Raw genomic sequence first — 7,728 nt, 5'->3', positions numbered from 1 at the left:
AAACAAATGGTGAAAATTTTTTGGTTGATGTTTCACTTCACTGGGTAGCAAGGATCCATCGCTTGCTCTGATGTTCATCTTGCTGAACTTCAGGGCCCAAATAAATATCTAGACTGACTTCCCTGTTCCAGGATTCCTCTACAGTCAGTGGTACTTCCAGAGGAAGTCTTTATCCCAAAGCGGAATGAATAATCCTCAGGGAGTGCCTGTCTTAAAAATCTAGGATGGCTCTCATCCTATGGGAGGGGCGACAAAAGAAGGGCATGTGTCTGGGATTTCACAGGGTAGGAGAATCTTGTGAGAGCTGTTGCCATAAAAAGTGAGCAAAAGGCCATAAGGTGGATCAGGACGCACAGAACCATTTCAGCCACTTTCCAGTATTGAAGTACCAAGGTGAGGCACTTTTTGTTATTTTGGGAAAGGTGTTTATGAGGTTTCCCTGAATATAAGAGTTTATATTGCTTTGCATGTAGTCTTGTTTATAATAAAGAAAAAAAAGGAGGGAGAAACCACTGATCATATACTCTGGAGTTATGGCATACTCTGAGTGCTGAGCACTTGGGTCTCCTTGGTCTCCCGCATGTGAGACAGAAGCATTGCTGGCTCTCATGGCCAAAGGGTGTTACTGTGTTTGAACAGAGCATGCAGAGTGAATAATAGTGGGAAATTAGGAACAAAGAGCATTTGAACTTCTGATAAACAGCTCAGCTATGCACCAAAATGTAAACATTTGGCAAAACTGTCTGGCGCACACGTTTCATATTTCAAAAGATGAGTTACAATTTCTAAAAGCTTAAGGGCTTTGTTCTCCAGTTCCTTCAAGATGAGTTCCTTCTAAATGAATCTGTGAGGAATGGATTCTCTCTTCTAAGAACTTATGAAATGTTTTGGATTTTTTACTTTTGTCTTTACTAAAACAAAGTGTTGGGATGTGTGAAATGGAAAAGCAGAAATATACAGAGAGTATCCAGGTTAAGGCTTACAAAAAGTTCCAGGTTCTTGGCTGAAGACAGTTTCCATACAAACAAAAGAAAATGAAAAAAGAGAATATTAAGTGTACAGGATCACTGGTCCTCATTCAATAAAACCACATGTACAACAATTTTGCTGAATAAGTTATGCATGCATCAAGTCCTTCCTGTCCTTCAGAGGAGGAATTGGAGAAAGGTCTACCCAACATTAATGAAAAAAACAACCACAAGAATATTTCATACTGGTTATTTTCTCTGTGAGGAAGCAGTTAAAGACTAAACCCATCAATACTTGACTCTAGTGATAAGCAATTAGGAAAGAACTTATATCAAGAAAGATGTGGCATGTAGAAGTGCAGGCAGCTTCTGGTCTGTCAGCGCAAGGGATCTGCCATCTTCTACAGGGCAAACTCAGTAACTTTGGGCTGGGTTCCTTTCTCTGCCTGTCAACTCAAATCTCAAGGAATAGCCTTGAGAAGGAAGTTTTCAGTACAGTCTGCTAGTCCTGACTCTTCCCTTCAATGTATTTCCAAAGGATAAAGGAAATCAGTTGGACTTTGGGCCTGGGATACTGATAGTTTCCCTGAATCCCCAAAGTTGAATAGATGTGGAAGGAAGTATATATGTGGACAGCATTTTGCTGCATTTTCTTGTGACAGCTGTGCAGTGGAATTCGGGGGGGAAAAACTATCATTATCAATATATTACAGTAAAAATATATGGCAGCCTTATATTTTACCCCTGATCTGGAGATGGCACAGTAGGAGGCACATGCTCTGAGGGCTGCAGTCCAAGTCTTCAGTGCAGGTAAGCTGATAGACTGAGGTGTGAAAGACTGAAACTTTAACCCCAGCTAAGATGTGTGCCTGCCTTTGGCCGAAACTACTAGATCCTCTTGTGCTACAGATCATCTGCTACAGAATTCCTATTCTATTTTAGTGCTTTTAATCACTGCTTGAAAATAACTGGCAAAAAATGCTCTGCCTACCTCTTTAGCTTGGAAAAGATGCTAGTTCTGTGTTTAATGATAGTGAAAGGTTCATGCTTTCTGTGGAGAGGAGCCACAGAGGAGTGTCTGTGGCCACACAAAAAGATGTCTGAGGTCACCCAAGCCTCCTGAGGACCCCCAACCAGAAGAATCATCCTGTCTGGCATCACAGGGAATTGTGGCTCAGGATCGAAATGGATTTTTAACTTGTACTGGTGCTGAAGCTTATGGACAATCTGCCCAAAGTAAAAGGAGATATGGAAGGGGATATCCACAAATAATTCCAGGTGCTTAAAATGTTTTTTTCTTTTTTTTTTTTTCCCTAATAGGTATGTTTTGTGCCACAAACTTTTAGTGTTATAGGTAGGGAAAATGCAGAAGAATAGCATAGAGCTGCTCTTGTACAGCTTGTTATGTACAATTTAAAAAAAAAAAAAAGAGTACCTCTTCTCCTCTAATTTAAATTGCTCTTTTGCTTGGGAAGTAAGCATTTGTAAGCAGAACCCTTAATATTTAGTCAGTCTCCACTCCTCAGAAGCAGTGTCCTCTGACCGCAGCCCAGGCTCGCTTTGCAGACCTGGCAACAGAAGCAGATTCCAGAAAATTAGTTTAGCATGTCAGTCCAGCACGGACCTCCAGGCTTTGGGGGGAGGAATGAATGGAGGCACAGTTCTCGTGCAGACCACGTGGATTCAAGACTGCCCTCTGATTTACACCCAGGCTGAGCTCCGGGGAGCTGCGCAGGTGTATGTGAAGGCAGAAACAGGCGCATTTGTGTTTGTTTTTAAAAGCAGTGCAGATCTGGACCATGCAGCCAGATCTGTACTGCTCAGACGCGTGTCCAACCAGTAGCTAGCTTCATACCTGAGGCTAGATTGCAGAATCTGTTGTTAGTTCAATGCGACTTTGTACTGTTGCCAAACAAGGAACAGGCTCACTGCTTATTCCCCAAATCAAAAATAAATTGTAAAAAGCAACATAACATGGAATTAAGGCTGCATGGTTTAAACATTAAATAGTCAGCAGAAGCAAAGGAAAGATTTCTGTGGCAACGTTAGCCCTAAGCCAGGCTATTTCTATTACTGTTTTTCCAGCTAGACATGCTGCTTACTACCTGCACTTGCTCTCGATGAAATCAGCAGTGACATTTTTGTGTTGATGGGAGGCAAATGGAGCCTTAAAATGGGCTGCTATGAAGCAGTGCCAACTTGTGACTGTAAACCTCACCAGTGCAACTGGTTTAAATTGTGGCTTGAACTGGCCTAAAACCATTTCACGGAATGAGGGGTGTCTCTAGAGATGGTCTTTGCTCTGTATGGCCGGACACAGAGGCCACAACTTGGATTCCTTAGGAAGATAATGCTTGAAATGTCTGAATGACTGACCCCAAAGTATATGTGCAGGTCTATCTAGAAGCTGCAGAAACTAATTTTTTTCCTGTTTAAGTAGAGAGATATAACTTGGAGGTACTGAAACACAGTAAGTACTGCTCCTTGGTAAGGACAGCTGCATCTTGAGCCCATTCCTACTCTTGTTTTTCCAGCCAGATAGCCGAGCTGACTCTGGCAACAAGTTCAGTTTGAGCCTAGCAAAAGTCAGGCTGGTTGGAAGAATTAAAAACTGACTGATCTTCTTGTTCACACCCAAGAAAGGTCTTAACTGAACTTCAGGGCCTTCAGTGAACTGAAATGCACTTACATATGTTAACACAACTTGAGACACTGACAGTTTTTTTTTTAATTTTCAAGTTTTTTATCAATGAATAGGTGGCCTTGCCATGAGTTATTTAATGTGCTCCTGAGGCATGTGCTCTGTAAATTGGTTTTAGAAGTGTGAGCCCACAGATTGTAGGTATGTCTCCCCAGTCACTGTAAACCCTAGTTAAGTATACAATCCTAAGAGCCCTGTAGTTGCAGCTGAAATAGTCTTGAAAGGTGGTCAAGAAGAGTAAGAGCAAATGTCTACATTTGGCAAACACAGCCATAGGCTCCATGTCACTGTTATTTCCAGATCTTATCCCAGGCTCTATGGGTTTGACAAACTCATAATTTAAGATTCCCGATTAATGGTCCAAGAAATTAAGTTTGTGAGCTTTTTCTTTTCCTGTTCTGATCCGTGCTACTTAATTTTCATTTGGAGCAGATCTTTGTCTCCTGGGAGGGGAAAAAAAAATATCCCTGGAAGAGTGATGGCTGCTAAGCTTGCACAGTAGCTGGTGGATAGGAGCTGACGCTGCAAGACTCCAATGTGGGCAATGTGAATGCCTTCAGGAAGCCAGCAGATGTGTGTTGGGTTGTGCTGCTGCCTGGAGCAGCCTGTGGTAGATCAGTAAGGGACAGAGATGAGGAAAGTGGCAGCTTCAACGCTTTGAAAGCTCTGAAGATGGAATTTATTAAAAGATATCAAACAACCCCCCCACACACTTTTGATTATCAGTCTGAGGAGATGAACCTTGAGGATGAGTATTGGTGTAGAAGATATTCCTGTTAGTCGTAGCTTAAGCATATCAGTTTAGGAGCAGTAGGCTTTTTCTGACACTCATTTGATGAGTTATCATTTCTTTGCTTTTTGTGTGCTTGCTGAAGCTCAGGCCAGGTTGTCAGAAGCCATGCTTTGTGCCTAGTGAGAGTGGGCACGAATGTTTTTTTCCTCTCATCTTTCACTGAGACAACTGGAAGGCACTGCTGGGTGTAGTCAGAATTCTCAGCACCGTGCTCTGATAGTCAACCTCTCACTCACAAGACTGAGTGAATCAAATTGGGATGATTTCCCATGTGGATGGGAAAAGCCTTGATGCAGTCTGACTTTTCTATCAAATGTGAAAGTCCTGCTCCAAAGCCTGGAGCTTCTTCCTGAAACAGCTATAATATTTTTCATGTGGTCCAACTGTTTTTTGTGGTCCAACATTTTCCCCTAACTTTTGGAAAAAACCAATTTTTTTTTTAATAAAAAAACCTACCCCCAAGCAAACAACCCCCCAAAAAACCCTGTCATCAGGTAGCATGACACAAATGCATAGCATGGAAACTTCTACTCAAACAGTTAACACGGAGCAAAGTGTTAAGCTACTGAAAGGGGGTTGTCCTGTAATGGAAAATGTTATGCAGGATGAACTGGATGTGAAGCTGCAGCTGGTAGGTAGAGCTGTAAAGCCACGGGTAGCTTGTTTTTCCTCTGCCTTCCCAAGCAGCATTTGCCACCAAGGCTATTTTTGCATGAAATTTCAAACTAAAAGTAGAATTTACAAGCTAGTTTTTGGTTGTGTGGGTTTTTTTTTAAGTTATAAATATATGTACTTTCAAGTTGGACCTTCCAAATTTAATGCCGGGGAAATAATTCATACTCAGATTCTGCAAAAGGATTTTTGGTTTGGTTTTTTTCTGAAGCCATATGTAAAATGTCAGCTATGATTCTCTGACTTTGCTCAGTCACTGGAATTACTCTCAAAGGATGGTCTCTTCCTTTCTACCTCCAGGAAGACGATGAGTGAGGGACAGACAGACTTTATGTGGCCAATTTTTCTGCACTACCAGACTGGGAATCCTGAGAAGGGGGGGAGGGGGAAGAAACAGTCCAGGGCTTAGGGACCCCTCAACCCTTTCTTGCCTTCCCCTCAGAAGCTCCCCACACCACTGAACAATGTATCTAGGGAGACGGTGGGAGAGGAGGTCCTGTGGTAGAGTGGAGGGGCTGAGTTATTTTATTTGCTAGGGAATCCAAATGGGCTTTCAGCTGCCCTGCTTCTCCCCTCTTCTTTCTTTCCCCTCTTCACCACAGAAGATGACATAATTTCTCTGCAAAGTGCCACAGTGGCCATTTCTCCAGCATGGTTCCTTCTGGGAATTGTTAGACTTTGTTTGAAGACTCATAAAGGTTCCATTACTCTACTAATTAGGAAATAAATAAGGCTTGTTATTTCATAAGGGGCAAAGGGCTTAAACCTTTTAAGCAATTATTTCCATGGTGCAATACTACCTATAATTGTGAAATAAAAATTGAAGCAGAAGAGATTAAGATCCTAATAGTTGGTTTGACATGAAAAAGAAGGGAAAAAGACCGCAAGATTTATGGTTGCCCCTTTTGTAGTAGCCCTTGCCAGAATGAAAAACCTCCCAAACATCTGGAAGAATTAGGTTAGCAAGAGTGAATGAAAGAATTTAGACACACATGAAGGGTTATAACAACAAGCAGAAAATTATTCATAGAAACTGGATGCGCAAAATCCCCTGTGCATATGAACTGGGAAGGAGAAGAGTAAGAAAACAATTACCTAGTTTTGCCAAAATCTTCAAATTATAGGAGTGAGGAGTACAGACTGCTTAATATCAGAGCTTTCATAGCTTTTTTTTTTTTTACCACTGCATTAGATAGATGTGGCTTATTGCTGCTTCTGAGCATAGTGAGTTACTGGGGAAGAAATACAGTGACTCTCCCTTTATTTTAAGGGCACAGGAGAATGTAGGAAGAGGTAAAAATACGTAGGATGTCTTTAAGCCTAGATGAAAGCTTGCTTTTTGATTTTATCTTTTTTTTTTCTTTGTACAACTTCCAGTTTCAAAGGAGCCGGTTTAAAATCTGTCATAATAAACTGATATATTGCCAACAGACTGATTCAGAAACTAGCCTTCCAAGTTCACTACATGGTAAAGAAGAGTTTAGGGGTGAAAAGTTTTTTCTGGCCAGCCACATCACAGTGCAAGCTGTGCATCCACTTAAGAGAATATGGTGTAGCCATGCAGAAACTGCTGCCCATCAAAATCTGTAGCTCTTTAAGCTTGGAAAGACTTCCACTTGTCTTGGGTTCAGCTCATCCACTGAGTTCAGCAGAGGTCAAAATGGTCATGGGGGTTTCACATCCCTATTAGTTTGCCGCCTCTCTTAACACTATATGTTCAAGAGTAAAATAAGTTGGCCCAATAGTTGATTCCATGATGCAGTGGACTGGTGTGAAAGAGCTAATAACGTTGTTGGCATGGAGCAGAAGAAATAACATGCAATTTTATTAATAGGATACACTTACAATAATTAGAAGAACTAATCCAGGCTCTGCAAACACAGGTGGAAGCTGCATTTGGTTTCTTTTCTTTGCAATCTCAAAGGGTAGACACTTGTGTTTTTTTTCTGCTTAGAGGGACGTGCTAAGTCTAGAGGATGGCTCTTTGTAAGGCCTGAATGATGTCCTGGAGAAATTTAAATTCATGGTAGTCCTAACTCTGAGGAGTGTAACTCCAGTCCTCTCCGTGCACTGTGGGGAGCCCTGTTGGGGCCTGCACTGAATATAAACAGGTCTGGATGTGACAGGAGGAGGGGGAGGAAGTGCAGTAAGGATCAAAAAATGGTGGATGGGACACAACAAAATTGAATGTGTTTAGAGAGCTGATCTTTGCCTGGGCAGGATGCACCTTTTTCTAAAAGCCAAACAAGGTTTCAGCATGGCTAATGTCTGGATAGGAGACCACCTGAAAAGTCTATAAATCCACAGATGCTCATCAAGGTGAGTTTCAAAATTAGAGCCAGCCTGAAAATCGGCGTTTGCTGTTGATTTAACAGGAGGAGGAAGAGGATATTGTATCTAGAGCATTAGAGTCTGTGTTCTCAGCAGTTGTCCTGTTTGTGTGCATGTTCTATAAAGAGGGAGTTAAAGCTGAAAATAATCTCAGGAGACTCCCTGCATGGGGGGTAGAGGAAGAGAAAAATCCAGCTTTCCCTTCATTTGGGAATATCCTACACCTTCAGAAGAGGGAATATAAATGTCTTAAAACAACAGGG

At 41.7% G+C, this 7,728-nt stretch overlaps 1 protein-coding gene across 1 annotated transcript in view; it reads left to right on the top strand.

The window, feature by feature from the left end:
* The first annotated feature begins 293 nt into the window (after positions 1-293).
* LOC104134387 (caldesmon-like) overlaps positions 294-7,728 on the top strand; it is a 200,711-nt gene continuing 193,276 nt past the window's right edge. The window contains exon 1 of the mRNA XM_035903381.1: positions 294-393. The gene's annotated coding sequence lies outside the window, so the exon portion shown is untranslated. The remainder of the gene's footprint in view (positions 394-7,728) is intronic.

Source organism: Egretta garzetta, unplaced genomic scaffold (assembly GCF_000687185.1).
Source record: "Egretta garzetta isolate BGI_Z169 unplaced genomic scaffold, ASM68718v1 scaffold511, whole genome shotgun sequence".
In the NCBI taxonomy this organism is placed as follows: domain Eukaryota; kingdom Metazoa; phylum Chordata; class Aves; order Pelecaniformes; family Ardeidae; genus Egretta; species Egretta garzetta.
The sequence above is the reverse complement of the archived record's forward strand: the minus strand, read 5'-3'. Positions and strand labels throughout refer to the sequence as shown.